Source organism: Dreissena polymorpha, chromosome 6 (assembly GCF_020536995.1).
Source record: "Dreissena polymorpha isolate Duluth1 chromosome 6, UMN_Dpol_1.0, whole genome shotgun sequence".
In the NCBI taxonomy this organism is placed as follows: domain Eukaryota; kingdom Metazoa; phylum Mollusca; class Bivalvia; order Myida; family Dreissenidae; genus Dreissena; species Dreissena polymorpha.
In genome coordinates, this window is record NC_068360.1 from 28,114,978 (window position 1) to 28,132,335 (window position 17,358).

Consider the following 17,358-nt stretch of genomic DNA (forward strand, 5'->3'; position numbering starts at 1 on the left):
TTGCGAAATATTTTACAAATTATTTGTTGATTTTGAGTATTAATGTGGCTTTAAACTGTATTGTAATCAGGTTATAAGTATAAGTCAAACGTTAATGAAAGAGTGTGTCAAATAAAAAGTGATCAAACAAACTAGGAATAATATTCCAAAGTTATGGCAAATGTTGGCAAAAATGACCATTCCAATATAAGGGCGTAATGTCCTCGTTGGAACTAAAGACCTTAATGACTGGTTGCAAGAAAGATAACTGTGGTTGACAGTTATAACAATAATATACTCAGTTATGTACATATATATATTGTCAAAAATGTTGCACACAACTGAACACTTGTAAACTTATGGTTATGATTCTGAGAGAATTTCTGTAAAATAGTGTCTTGTGTAACTAGCATTGTTTGATTTTAAAGTAATAATAACAATAGACATATTGTGCGTTATTTCATATAGACACATCAATTCTGTTGATCTTACTTGCAAAAGAAAAAGTTATTGAATTAAATAAACTTATATATTTGGATAGAGAGCTTACATGAAGAAAATGCTGACCAGTTAAAAGGAAAATACAGAAATTATATTAACTAGCAATGGAGACCCCTCCTTAAGCCTGCCCTTATTTGGCTGTGGCTTCAGAAAAAATCCTGTGGAAGAATCTGGACTGAAATATACCAGTCGCCAAATAAACTGTTGCTACATCCACTAGGTTACCTTACATTAAACACTTATTCAGACACTCTTGGTTGTTAGACCTTGTTGCGCAGATAAACAGCATTTGATTGGTTGATCAGTCAGGGGTGTCAATTTTTCGGGATTATTCCGGAAATCTGAATTTGAGCTGTTTTTGGTCGATTTTGAGCTAAATGTAAATCAGATGAGGTTTTTTAAGGCGGGTGGGGTTGGGTGGGGGTTGGGACAAATTTGTTTGAGTGCGCGATCATTTGATAACCTGTGAGAACGAATATTGTTATAGCCAATGTCCGCCATCTTGGAATTTTAAATTATCTATTAACAAAGTAAAGCACTGCAAATGGCTATTATAGCATATTTTAAACAATATGTTAACCAAATTATATATTAATTGCATATTTGCTGTGTTACTGGTTACTGGTTTTCATTTTCTGCAGTCAAAGGATAAGCATCTGCCCTTCATCCTAATGACCCAGACTCACGGCTTAATTTTCTGGATTTCAATTTTTATACCCCCCTTCGAAGAAGAGGGGGTATATTGCTTTGCACATCTCGGTCCGTCGGTCCGTCCACCAGGTGGTTTCTGGATGATAACTCAAGAATGCTTATGCTTAGGATCATGAAACTTGATAGGTAGATTGATCATGACTCGCAGATGACCCCTATTGATTTTGAGGTCACTCGGTCAAAGGTCAAGGTCACGGTGACCCGAAATAGTAAAATGGTTTCCGGATGATAACTAAAGAACGCATATGCCTAGGATCATGAAACTTGATAGGTACATTGATCATGACTGGCAGATGACCCCTATTGATTTTGAGGTCACTAGGTCAAAGGTGAAGGTCACATTGACCCGAAATAGTAAAATGGTGTCCCAATGATAACTCAAGAAAGCTTATGGCTAGGATCATGAAACTTCATAGGTACATTGATCATGACTCGCAGATGACCCCTATTGATTTTCAGGTCACTAGGTCAAAGGTCATGGTCACAGTGACAAAAAACATATTTACAAAATGGCTTTCACTACAACTGAGAGCCCATATGGGGGGCATGCATGTTTTACAAACAGCCCTTGTTGGACAATTGACACCCCTCTCAGTTGATTTAATAAACAGTTTCACATGGTCAATTATCAATTACATGCCCCCTTTTGAAAATGTAATGACTAATAGGGGTTGCTAATTAGCTATGTTTTTGTTAAAGTATTTTTTCGCATTATATCATTTTTGGGTTGACCATAAGTCTTTGGATTGAACATGATTTCTCTTTCTATCATTTGCCTGGAGATAAAAGCATTGTGGTACTAATAATACTTTGAAATATAGCAATTAATTTCCCTATGCTAATGAGCAGAGCTCCAGATAAGGGTCGTATTTTCGTAATTACGAATTATTTTCAAGTCGGTTACGTATTTATTTTTAAATCTTGTCGTACCATTAAAAATTACAAAATCGAGTTACGAATATTATTTTAACATCAGTTCGTATCGATTTTTATTGAGTTCTTTTCGTGTATTAAAGATCTTTTTGGTGCTTATATAGAATGGTTATCGGGTTTGTTTAACAAAGCGCATTTTTTTCCAATAAAAGCGGCGTGTACAGTCTATCTGTCAAAAAACAATTGCGGCGCCCAGAGAGCGTCTTAAAAAACTGCAAAGCGTGCAAAAACACGCTTTTAACATATTGTACGCAAAGTGAGCCGAAGTTGAATGTTAAGAAAGACATTACAGAAAAGATCTTATACAATGTTGTATGTTCAGTTGCCGACACAGTCTGAAAAGCTAAAGAAAACGCCACACGACGGGTCCAAACTTAAACAAAAAAAAACATTGAACAAGTGGAAGGAACAATTCCCATTGCTAATTGTTGAAAAGTTTGAAGGGGAGACCCGTTTTTATTGTGAAATATGTAAAAATTCATCGAAGGCATGCGATGTAAGCACAGTTTGGGCATATGAAGGTATTTGAAAAATAAAATTGTATAATACTGAATAGACACTGCTGAACTCGTATAAATAAAGTTGCTAGTATGTTTATTTGGATTTTTTGCATGAAAATAACCATTATTATTTATTTTTAGGACATTTAGAAAAGTTAAGAATTATTTTCCAAAACTTAGTAGTAACGTTAAGAATAAAATTTCAGAGTTAAGAATTCTTTTTGAAAATCTTGTAGTAACGTTAAGAATTTCAAAAAAACTTATCTGGAGCTCTGAATGAGTAATTAACATTCCTTTAAAGTGAACTTATTTCCTTTGTAATAAAACAGATGTACATTAAGCAATTGCATTCCAATGTTGTTGTTTCTTGACAGAAAAATAGAGACACTCTTTAGTCAAGTATGTATTATCTTAAAGAAGGTCTTGCAAAGTGTCTGAAGAGTACATTTCCGGCAGCAATACTTCATCTGGTAATGTTGGTTTGTCCCCATGGGGATAATATCATGTGCAACATTCATTGGGATTGACATTTAATTAAGAAAAAATCAATTAAGCTTAAATTTTGTGTATACATGTTTAAGTTACATGTATTTTTGTATACTTTTGTTGTTTTTTAGAAATTTGATTATTTAAAAAAAAATCATTTTAACACAAAATAACACATAATTATTAAGTTTGATTAAATTAAAAACAAAAAGAAATTAATTTTAAATTTACTGTTTATAAAATTAAATATTCTAAGGTGCATAAAGGTTTGATAGTTTTTTTTTCTGCCCATTTTTAAATAGGCAGTTCTTATATGACTCTTTCTTGTTGTTTATCTACAAAGAACATAATTATCGTTGTAAATCTGCACAAGTCAGAACAAAAAAAGAAGGGTTGATCCTGAGTGCATATATTATAGTTTTTCAAATATTACAAATTGGTATTTTTACCCCCTGTAAACAAAGCTTGAGGGGAGGTATATGAGAGTCACTGACACTGTGTTGGTCGGTCCGCGAGTCACTGACACTGTGTTGGTCTGTATGCAAGTCACTGACACTGTGTTGGTCAGTCCACGAGTCACTGACACTGTGTTGGTCAGTCCGCTAGTCACTGACAATGTGTTGGTCGGTCCGCGAGTCACTGACACTGTTGGTCGGTCCGCAAGTCACTGACACTGTGTGGGTCAGTCCGCGAGTCACTGACACTGTGTTGGTTGGTCCGGGAGTCACTGACACTGTGTTGGTTGGTCCGCAAGTCACTGACACTGTGTTGGTCGGTCCGCGAGTCACTGACACTGTGTTAGTCGATCCGTGAGTCACTGACACTGTGTTGGTCAGTCTGCGAGTCACTGACACTGTGTTGGTCGGTCCGCGAGTCACTGACACTGTTGGTCAGTCCGCGAGTCACTGACACTGTGTTGGTCAGTCCGCGAGTCACTGACACTGCCGGTCAGTCCGCGAGTCACTGATACTGTGTTGGTCAGTCTGCGAGTCACTGACACTGTGTTGGTCGGTCCGCAAGTCACTGACACTGTTTTGGTCGGTCAGTGAGTCACTGACACTGTGTTGGTCGGTCTGCGAGTCACTGACACTGTTGGTCAGTCTGCGAGTCGCTGACACTGTGTTGGTCGGTCCGCGGGTCACTGACACTGTGTTGGTCGGTCAACGAGTATTTTTTTTGTTTGCCATTGCAACCAGAATTTTTGATGTAGGAACAAAATGAAATTGTTAGAGCCTGCAACAATTTTGTTTCTTGTTCAATTTCTGTACAACATTTGCTAAACGGTTGTTAAAGACGCACTTTTTAAGAAGTGTGTTAAACATGTGTCTTTTTATATACATCAGTTAAATACAGATCATATGATAAAAACGCACTTATGAAATAAAAGACTTACTTATGCTTAAAAAAGACGCACATAAAAAAAAAGAAAAACGCACTTTTGTGAGAAAAAACCCACATCTGTAAATCTTAAAACACACTTCTTAGATAAAAGACGCACTTCCTAGATAAAAGACGCACATCTTAGATAAAAAACACACATTTTGCTCACATCTACACTCAAAAGCGCACTTACAGATGAAGAAAACACACAAAAAACAAACTGTTTCACTGAAATAACGCACTTGAAAAGCAAAAACGCACAAAATGCACACTTAAATGCACTTTTGAACATTGAAAATGCAGATATTAACAAAAAACACAGAATTAACGCACTTTTAAGTGCGCTAAATGTGTGTTTTGGTAAAAAGTGCGTTTTAAATTGACAAGGGGAACGAGTTTGTTTCAAGTAATATCATGTATATATCTCTACACTGTGTATATGATTTACCCCTTACCCAATCTGAACGTTTCAAGAAAAAGCTGCTAGTTGACAACAATTGCCAAAATTTAAATGATCTGTATTTTGTTCTCAATTATTATTTTTGTCTTTGCTGATAACTTTCTTTACCCCTATTCCATCTGAGCTTTGCGAGAAATATATTTCTGGTTTACAACTAAGACTATTATTTATATTATTACTAGTATTAGTAGTAGTACTATTAGTATAGGTATTATCATTACTGTAATAATAATAATAATTATCATTATTATTATTTGCTCGGCGTTTTTGGAGAAAACCTGAGGTATTGTCATAGCCAGCTCGTCGTGTCGTCAGCCGTCCGCGTCGAGCTAAAACCTTACATTGGTTCTAAAATCAAAGTGCTTCCACCTACAACTTTGAAACTTCATATGTAGATGCACCTTGATGAGTTCTACACGCCACACCCATTTAAGGGTCACTAGGTCAAAAGTCAAGGTCACTGTGACCTCTTAAAAAATAAATTCTTACTAGCTTTCATTTATTCAAAACTGCACCCATAGCCGAGCGTGGCACCCGTTATGCGGTGCTCTTGTTATTATTATTATTATTAGCTCGGCTGTTTTCGGAGAAAACCCGAGGTATTGTCATAGCCAGCTCGTCGTATACGGTCCGCCGTGATAAAACCTTAACATTGGCTCTAAAATCAAAGTGCTTCCACCTACAACTTTATAACTTCATATGTAGATGCACCTTGATTAGTTCTACATGCCACACCCATTTTAGGGTCACTAGGTCAAAGGTCAAGGTCACTGTGACCTTAAAAAATAAATTCTGACAAGCTTTCATTTATTATGCCCCCCTTCGAAGAAGAGGGGGTATATTGTTTTGCACATGTCGGTAGGTCGGTCCGTCCGTCCACCTGATGGTTTCCGGATGATAACTCAAGAACGCTTAGGCCTAGGATCATGCAACTTCATAGGTACATTGCTCATGACTGGCAGATGACCCCCATTGATTTTGAGGTCACTAGGTCAAAAGTCAAAGTCACAGTGACTTGAAATAGTAAAACGGTTTCCGGATGATATCTCAAGAACGCTTAGGCCTAGGATCATGAAACTTCATAGGTACTTGATCATGACTCACAGATGACCCTTATTGATTTTCAGGTCACTAGGTCAAAGGTCAAGGTCACAGTGACTCGAAACAGAAAAATGGTTTCCGGATGATAACTCAAGAACGCTTACGCCTAGGATCATGAAACTTCATAGGTTCATTGATCATGACTCGCAGATGACCCCTATTGATTTTCAGGTCACTAGGTCAAAGGTCAAGGTCACAGTGACTCGAAACAGAAAAAGGGTTTCCGGATGATAACTCAAGAACGCTTACGCCTAGGATCATGAAACTTCATAGGTACATTGATTATGACAGGCAAATGACCCCTATTGATGTTCAGGTCACTAGGTCAAAGGTCAAGGTCATGGTGACTCAACACAGTAAAATGGTCTCCGGATGATAACTCAAGAAAGCTTACGCCTAGGATCATCAAACTTCATAGGTACATTGATCATGACTGGCAGGTGACCCCTATTAATTCTCAGGTCACTAGGTAAAAGGTCAAGGTCACAGTGACTCAAAACAGTTAAATGGTTTCCTGATGATAACTCAAGAATACTTAGGCCTATGATCATGAAACTTCATAGGAACATTGATCATGACTGGCAGATGACCCATATTGATTTTCAAGTCACTAGGTCAAAGGTCAAGTTCACAGTGACAAAAAACGTATTCACACAATGGCTGCCACTACAACTGACAGCCCATATGGGGGGCATGCATGTTTTATAAACAGCCCTTGTTCAAAACTGCATCCGCAGCCAAGCGTTGGCACCCGTTATGCGGTGCTCTTGTTTTTATTATTATTATTATACCCCATGTTATGAAATAAAGGCGTTGTACTGGAATCACCATGGATTTCTGTTAGTTGCTGGTTTCCCTTGCTGTCTGTCTGTCCTTAGACACAAATTTAGACATAACGTTCAAACATAAAAGCTTTCCTTTTTATGATATGAAGTTGTGCATTTATGATTTTTATCTTCTGATATTGAAAATAACAAAACTTATGTCCCTTTTTTACTTAGAATTTCCGTTACATTATTATTGTCAATTTGTTGAATCAAAACATGACATCCAGGTCATAACTGGCCATACCAGGTTGTCAAATTACTTATGTATTCATATACAGCAAAATAAACTACTGTATAAAAATATTACTCTTGGAAGCCACAAGGACCAAAGGTATATTATTTGGTAGGTAAAATTGTTTTGTGGTTCTCTACTTATTTTTTTTTTTAAAGTCTACTGTTATCTAAACTGGCGATGCAGGACCTATTCTCACCATTTTTTAAATATAACATATTATACCACTGAAATTAGAAAATTTAGCATCATTAAATGTATTTAAAATTTGGAAAATATGTTTTTCTTTGTTTATAATTTTTAGACAATTATTGTATACACTAACATAAAATAGAAAATTTCAAACATAACAATAACATTTAAATGGATATAACTTCAAAATCATAATTTGCATACTCAATAGTTCTATTTCAAACTATCTGAAAATTAAAAATCAGAATTGGGAATGCTGGGACTGGATTAAAAAAAAAGATTAACTTTTGCCATTGGAAATAGGGGCAATTACAGCTATTAAATTAGCAAAAAAAAACAGTCTGCAAGTGCATTTTATTGCATTGCTACTACTTACTACATGCTGTGTACGGGGGTATTTGTCACTACTCAGTTCTGTGATACGTTCTGGTTATTGTTATTATTATGCCCCCCTTTGAAGAAGAGGGGGTATATTGTTTTGCACATGTCGGTCCATTGGTCGGTCCTTCCACCAGATAGTTTCCGGATGATAACTCAAGAACGCTTAGGCCTAGGATCATGAAACTTCATAGGTACATTGATAATGACTGGCAGATGACCCCTATTGATTTTCAGGTCACTAGGTCATAGGTCAAGGTCACAGTGACCCAATATAGTAAAATGGTTTCCGGATGATAACTCAAGAATGCTAAGGCCTAGGATCATGAAACTTCATAGGTACATTGATCATGACTGGCAGATGACCTCTTTTGATTTTCAGGTCACTAGGTCAAAGGTCAAGGTCACAGTGACTCGAAATAGGAAAATTGTTTCCGGATGATAACTCAAGAATGCTTACGCCTAGGATCATGAAACTTCATAGGAACATTGATCATGACTGGCAGATGACCTCTATTGTTTTCAGGTCACTAGGTCAAAGGTCAAGGTCACAGTGACTCGAAATAGTAAAATGGTTTCCGGATGATAACTCATGAATGCTTACGCCTAGGATCATGAAACTTCATAGGAAGATTGATAATGACTGGCAGATGACCCCTTTTGATGTTCAGGTCACTAGGTCAAAGGTCAAGGTCACAGTGACAAAAAACATAATCACACCAAGGCTGCCACTACAACTGACAGCCCATATCAGGGGGGCATGCATGTTTTACAAACAGCCCTTGTTATTATTTATTTCTTATTTCTTCTTTTTTTAATATTAATTATTCATTCATTTATTCGTTATTTTCCAGCTAAAATGAACAAGGATATTTTTTGTATAGAAGTTTATATAATTTTATTACCGAAGATGGCCCATTTATATATTTTTGGTACTGTTATGTTTCAAATGCATTGAAAAGATTCATGAAAACATGAAAATATCTAAACTGTCTGATATATTGTTATCTATTTTCTATATGATGTTCAAAATCTGTTTTTCGCAAAATATTTATATTTCTTGTCACAGTTTTACATTAACTTTGAGTATTAAATCTGCCAGTATAGAATGAATATAAAAACCTATCTTGTTTGCAAAAGCATAGTTGTATAATTCTGTATGAAATATGGTCGACGAAGTTTATTTTAAAATTTGTTAAGTAAGAAAATTGATTATTACACTGCTTTACTAATGTTATTTTTACTTGTTTTGTTTCATTCAATAAAATGACGTGCTCCACATCAATCCAATTATGTTCCTCTTTAATTGAGCAGCCACTGTTAAAGACATCTATCTTACTTCCATGACAACAGGTAAATCAGAGTTTGCAAATTTTTCATGATACATTTTTTTTTTTAGCTAGACCTTTGACCCTTTGTATGGGTTGAAGCTCAAAGCTTAAATTATCTTTAAATCTCAATGTGAAGGTTTTGACTAGAATTTTTGGTTCATGAAATTTCTGTAAAATGTATGATAAAGATAATGAATTCTCATTACCAAAGATATTTCTAACCAATAATTATGTAAGTATGAAATTAAGTAGCAAAAAAATAATTATATAATTATCAAATAAAAGATTTAAACATGATATGTTTATTTATCTTCTTTTGACAATCTGATGCTGTTAAGCCATGTTTATAAAAGAACAACTGACTGTTTAGAACCTGCGGCAGATTATAATTCACAACAGAAAGCAGATGTGCAGTCAGGTAAAAGCTTTTCACTACAGCAAATGCTGAACCTTTGCACAATTTGGCTATATATATATATATATATATATATATATATATATATATATATATATATATATATATATATGCGTAATACCGTAATTACTCTAAGCTTTCGGACTTTCTAAGTTTTCAAACACACTCTTTTTAAGCCTGAATATTTTTTTTTTACTCTTAATTTTCGGACATACGGGTTTTTGGACATAATTAATGTCTCTTAATTTTCAGACAGTATATTTCACTGTGCTATTCTACAGACTTCAGACCTGTTTTCGCTTGTCTTGTGACACTTTCATCACTGTTTTTTACAAACGGATTAAGGTCATAAAACCTGACAGATGCATGCATGAGGACAATGGACCATTTATTTTTCAAGCAGAAAAAAGAGGATTTCTTGCAATAAAATTATTGTACATTGATTTATTGTCCTCTACCGGTTTCACCGCAGGGGACTTATGGTTTGTGCGTCTGTGGGTCTGTCAAACTTTTCTGGATCCTGCCATAACTTTAAAAGTTCTTCATATTTGTTCATGAAACTTGAAACGGACCGACCAACACAGTGTCAGTGACTCGCGGACTGACCAACACAGTGTCAGTGGCTCGGGGACTGACCACGACTTCTGATTGGTTGAAGGGCAGAAGGTAATTGAAAACAAGCTTGTTTCAACCACTGACTTTCTTTGAGCAACATTAAGACATATGATTCTAGTGTTAAATGTCTTGAAATACTTTCAGCATGAAGTATTGTGTGATGAAAACAATGTGTAAATTACTGCAATGTGTAAATCAACAATATGTTTGTTGCTATTACACACAGGACCTTATGTCATATTGACAAATTTCAAATTTGAGTTGGTAAAGTTGCTAAACGGAATCATTTTCATAAAGGGAACACAGTGTGTTAGGTTTGAAAATTTTCCTTATTTTTATAGTAACCTTGGTAGGCACAGCTAGTTTTTCTTATCAACTATATTAAATGTAAATTTTGAAAGTGTTTTTGAATAGTAATGTCAAAAAAAGTAATTGTACAAAAAACCTAAACAAGGCAAATAAAAAGTGTAAATGTTGAGGTAGATTCTTCAAGCAAATATATGTTTCAAATTTCTCCTGTTAATGGATACGAATGCATTCGGAATATGGAAGCCATAGGTATTTGTGTCAAGGTACATAACACGAGAATGGTCTGTCGAGAAAAGGATTTGAATACATATTGAAGTTTAAAAATTGTAGATACAGCATTACCTGGTCGTGAAAGGATGACATACTATATATGCCAGAAAAAAGAAACTAGCGTTTTTCGTCTCTAATCATGTGAGAAAACAAACTAGAAAAGAACGATGGTATAATGAATCACCTGAAAAGGGTATAATTGAAATGAGCATACAGTATGTATACGTGTCTCTGCAGAGGTCCTGTCTCACTATACAACTTGTTTGGGTTACTGATGGATTCGTTTTCACAACATTACCATGGCAGCAGACATACAAAAAGGCTTTTCTCTTAGTTTGATTCATTTGACTTTGAATCATTGCGTGTTGTGACTAGATTTTCGCATTAAAGAAAACGAGGAGAAGATAATTTGCCCATGAAAATATCGCAATTTTATTGCTTTCGACGAATACCGTAAGGGACCATATAGAAACATTTACTTTTGAGTGAAACAGTAGAAGCCCGTTTGAAAAAGTGCTATATACCAATGTCTTATAAATGTAGTTGCGTCATCTACGTTGATACTAGTATCACCTAAGCAAACTGTGATCAACTCCGCTTTTTATTTATATCGAGTAGCAAAGAAGCTTTCAACCCTACTTCTATTAATATTAGAGACTTGATTTCAAGTCGTTAAAGTGTAGATCAGCAAAAGACGACACGGTAAGCTAACGAGGCATTCAAGTACGTGGACATGCATGGGATCGACTAGCCGAATCACGTTCATTTTAACATGTAAAAGACAGTGATTGTGAATCACCGCTGACAAAAATGGTGTTCTTAAAACGGAGCAATCTGTGTTTTTTCACAATGTGACTGTCCTCCACGGTCGTTCTTCAATGAAAAGTGTTGCTCCAAGATTTGGGGTAGATCTTTGTTTGGATTATATAATGACAGACACAGAAATGAAAGCCAACTGATCAAGTATAAATAAACATATTGTATTGATACCCAAAATAAAAAATAATGTTGTAAGTACACATATATATTTATCTCATATGACATCTGTTTCTTATCGTTGACGTCAATGGAGTATTAAAATGTACTGGTCGTTAAGAAAATTTAGGAAATTCTTGTTGGTCCAAATTAGCAAAATAATCTGTATTACCCCGAAAGAAAACAAATTTCCTCTATATATTTCACTAATTATTACCACATAAGTGAGGAAATAACACGTGTTTTACTATTTAAAAATACGCTTGTTAAAGCATATTGACTTTAACTAATTTACAGGACACCTTTGAGAAGAAAAATCACGTTTGTAATGTACAATTTATGTTAATTATTTCATTTAATGCTGGTGATAGACTACAATTTTTGCAATAAATCCAAATACAACATTTTCAATAATGAGTGAACCTGACAAGGATTTTCATTGAACAAACAAATGAAAGTACTGTAGGTGTGACGCTATAACAACGAGAACATTTTCTTACGTAACGTAGCCAAGTTATAAAATGAACATTAAACAGGAATTCCTCGTGCAAATCGTTTTGAAATCACATTGTCAACTCGTCCTTTTCGTCGATAGCTTTTAAACATGACACATGTACGTATGTGATAATTGTGGTCATCCTTACAAGTACTACATGTATTTGAACAGACATATTGAACAACATTTTCAAGTGGAATACTGGACATGTGTGCAACCTCATTGCTCGGCTAAAATATTAGTATAGGCTTAGGCTGGAATTCTTTCTGTGCCCATTTAAAAGCTGTTTAGAAACTAAACAAAGATGAAGCTCGATCAATAGGTATTAATGCTCCCCGTAAGGATATCACACAACACATAAAACGTAAGTGAGTAAGTGAGGATAACTAAATATACGATTTATTACAGAATAAATTTGCTTCTTTGCTACAGACAACATCTAATGTGACAAGTTGCGTACCTTTTAATGGAAGTTTAATGCATTGTATGTCTTTCCACGAAACCAGTATTGTGCATAAGGAGTCATATGTGTTTATGATATTTTGTATGAGTAAAATAATGTACACCAGCCTTCCGGTGTGTACAGCGATGTTAATGGTAAGGAAAGTATTTCAGAGAGGGTTCAAGAGTGTCTACCAAAGAATGTGTGATGACGTCGTATCAGTTCTTTGGCGACAAAAGCAATGGCAACAGCACTTTGAAGGGGAAAAGCACGCACTTCACAATTTTCGTTGCCTTGCAAAGGGCATCATATATTAAGGAGATCCACTGTTTAACCAACAGGACACATTATACCGAGCTGAGCGGTTTCATTGAATAATATAACGTTGAATAATCTTAAAAAGGTTAAAGGTATTTTTTTTCTTACTGACACGGGTAAATGTTATTTGTCTTTTTTGTAAGTTATTTATATGTTTGAAAGTACATTCCACTAATGTTAAATGGTAACACACATATATATTTTATTTGACCTATTACATATATAGATTATACAAATTTGATTTTCAATATGTTTTTATTCTAATTTCATGTGACGGGAGCGATTTTTATTTATTTTAACAAAACTTTATTGTATATGGTTCTTTAACTATCATCCTTTTAACTTTCATGTATAATTACAAAACGTTTACAGTTTTTTATCAAATTTAACAAATGTCTTTAGTTTACATATGAATCGTATTATGTTTTATATACTCCTTTTATGATCCATTCTTAATGTCTCGCTATGAATTCACAAAATATACATCACACTATAATTTGTAGATTTATAGTTTCCTTATTTTGTCCTAGTTTTCTATGATTTTTTTTCCTAGTTCATCACATCATATATGGAGCTCTGGAAAGTATAGGGCATAGAACAATCAAACATATATGCATGTCTACTCGAACAAGCAACCAATATATCCATCTGTGCCGCCGCAGTTTAAATGGGAATAATGAATATAATATACTACAGTATTGTATACAACTTTGTGTTGTTGATGTTACCTTTACACTTTAAAATAAAAAAATAAAACACAGCTTCTTTTGAATCCTCAAATGTTCAAAATAAACGAAATATAAATTAGGATTGTTTCATTTGGTTTGGTTTACCATGACATAAACATAAAGCTTTAAAATGCCGTTTCACGCGCTATCATTTTCGATTAACCCAGTTTATAACATATGCCAGTTTATCAAAGCACAACGTCATGATGTGACTATTATATCATGTTTAAATGGTGTTATATCTGAACGAATAAAACCTTAACCCTAGAACAAACACCAAAGGACAAAGATCCTATTATAGTACAGATCGTGATAAGGCATCGTTCGACATTTTAGTGATCAAATTTTATGTACATTACGTTTTGCCGCATGACGTCGAAAACCCATCTAGAACCAAATGTAGTGAATTTGTTGCGAAGCGAAGCATTTCTAGTTTCTTTGTCGCAATTGTTTCATGGACCAATAAAAATGCATGATAATAAGCAACGATAATTAAATATATAATAGTGCGTTGTGATGCGAAACGTACATTCAAATTGAATTATCGTTCACAGGCAATTAAACATGCCTATCGGAAGTGCGAACATCGAGCATTCCGAAAGCTCGCCCACGATATTATTTACTGTATATGCTCGAATAAAAGTGCCAAACAATATAGTGTCAGATTTCACAGATATATTTGCATAAATTAAGCTATTAACCCGCTAAAACATGTCTTAAATGTAAAATAAGAAAATTAGATTAGTGTAGTTGGGTGGAAAAATCTCGGGATTATAATCGGCCATATGGATAGGTGGTCCAGATGGATTTCCCGTTTGACCACCGTTTCCTCTTAACCCATTGTATCCATTTGACGATGCATATGGGTCAGATTGTCCGAATGCAAGAGCAAACATTAATTTTAATGGTGTAGTTTTATTTTCTTCTATATTGCTTCCATTTAAAGTATTACTCAAGAATGAAAATCACAGCAGTCCTGCAGTGAGTCCTATAAAATGATCATTATAATAATGTTAAATAATAATTTAGTAGTATGCAGCATGTGCATATATTTTGAGAATTGTTTAATGAGAAACTATATGTGTTACTCAAGCCTGCGCGATCACTACGTTAGCTGCCTTTATTAGGAATTCCGGCTGTTTGTCAAATTACACAAAATAGAGCAGACAGTTGTGATGAACTAGTACGATAACTATAAAGGTACTGTTAAATTGTTCTATAAAGCAGGTACTGGTCAAAACTAGCATACACTATTTGCAGCAATAAGGAACATGTGCAAAAAGACCACGTTCTTCTTTCGTGATAAGACTGAAATAGGCATACAAGTTGGTAGTTTTGTAACCAGACAAATGCGTATTACAGTAGTTGTACGTACGAACACGACAACGACGGGGCCATGTGATTGAATAAGAGGTACAATTACAACCAGACATGTTTGAAAGAAATAAATCACATGATTTCTCTTATGAGTGTTTATTTCTTGTGAACGGAACAGACATTTTATCTACACACAAACAATACTTGTTTATCGTAAATTGTGTTAACGAGCCATACTGTTGACACTGTTTCCACTGTTAGATGATAGTAATTGGTGTACGAATTCGAATGTGCTATACATTTCTTTATAAAGGCAATGAAGTTAACGGACAATAGCCAATCGATGTAAAAACATGTTCATGCAAACGCAAAATACCATTACGAGTAAACAAAAGAATAAAATCTATCTTTAATATTGTACCTGTAAAGATATCATGTCACATTATGTTATTATTAATACAAACCGAATCGATCCCCAATTGTCGATATCTAAAACGTTTTCAATATTAAATGTAAACGTGTATAATATAAGGTATAAACATGGTATGATCAGAAGCACTGCGAACATGTTTTATATATAATGATATACGAGTAGTTGTTTAAGTTTGTGATTGCATAAAACTAATCATAAAAATGTCATTTATAATTTAAATATTTTTAAAGTTGAATTCCGCTAATACATTTACTACGTGGCAGTTTCCATTTTTAGCTCACTTTTGCACAACGTGCCATGGTGAGCTGTTTTGACCGCCCTTGCTCAGTCATTCTTCTTGCGTCGTCAATAGCCAGTCTTACCTTATCTTAAATTTTCATTCAAACGACATCATACCCTAAAGCGCTGGACAGATATAAACGAAACTACACAGATTATAATCCGTGGGTGATCTTTCAAATGTGTTCAAATAGTTCGCTGCACATTTAAGTGACTAGAGCTACAAACAATTTCGAAAATGAAAACTTCAAATGTCATCACGGGCTTACTTTCCGTAATAGCGTATTCTACTAAGTTTGTTTTCCAATCATGTCATATGTTTAAAATTCTCCATGTCCGCCCCAGGGATCACGTCATTCACAAAGTCTTATATAGAAAATACAATAAAATTTCTTTTCTGAAACTACAAGACCCAAAGTTGTAATTTTGACATGTAACACCCCAAGTTGGTTATAGAACAAGTTTATTCAAATCATGACCATGGGATCAAAATTATCCCCGCCCTGCGGATTACTTACTCCCCTTACAGGTATAACTGGAAAAACCTGGCATTTTGTATTATCGATAAAGTTTTAAAGGCTTCTTAATATACTTTTAAGACTTAAATGCAACTTATATACGAACAGAATGCGAACCTCATATTTAACCCTGTTCATGGTTAATGTGGAATTTAGAATCAACTTGGCAAGTTGTTGATTAATTATGAACATATTTTACGTGCAACAATTACTAATTAACAGTAAACGTTGAGCCATACTAAAATTCGTTCCAGAAGCAAACACCTGTTTGTGCGAGTATAAAGTGTAATGTAACTATTTTGAAAATGGTACAATAATCCATGGCATTGGTAGAGAACTCAGATATCGCTTCAATAGTTCTTGTTTTATGGCATTATCAAATATGTATATACTTATAAATATAGACTGATTTTTATTAATGTCAGAAACTTTCAGAAGAAGAAATCAGTGCACATGATGTAACCTAATTCGAAGGGATGACAATGTATACACAAGTCCGATGAAGTGTTCACTGGGATTTTATTCTGCCTATTATTAATGTAACAAGATACGTTCAGTAATCTTGAGATCGTAAACTATCGAAGTCCAATAATTAAACTTACGGCTGGCGGCCAGACCCTTACGGGCCTGCCCCGCGATTCACAATAAATTGAATCCGATGTAAAATTCTAATTAAACTCGAGATGGACTATTTTTGTACTAAATGTTGCCTATGGATCTGGTAGCTGCAACAAACATCATGATCATGGAAAAGGACCTCCAATATTGTAACATTTTGTTATGAAATGGGTCGACTTTGTTTGGTTTTCCAACTTTATTTGTTATGTATGATCTTTACGATTCCGACTATGGGGTTCACTTTCGTTATGCAAAACTATCTTACAATTGGAGTCTGTTATACAACAATGTATTAGGTTCAATTTCGTTACGCAAATTTGGTCTAACATTTGAAATATTTGTCGCTGATGTCGATCCATTTTATTCAATGAATTACGTTACAGATGGTTTAACCATTTTATCAATAAATTTAAGGCTAAGGCACAGGCTAATAAGGGACGACACTTTCACCCTCAACTATATTTTTGCTAAGAAGAGACTTTCTTTCTACAGAAAATATAATAAAAGAGGAAAGTGTCGTCCCTGAATAGCCTGTGCGAACTGCACAGGCTTATCTGGGACGACACTATACGCACTTAAATTAAACCCCCTTTTCACAGAGCACGGCTCAATTG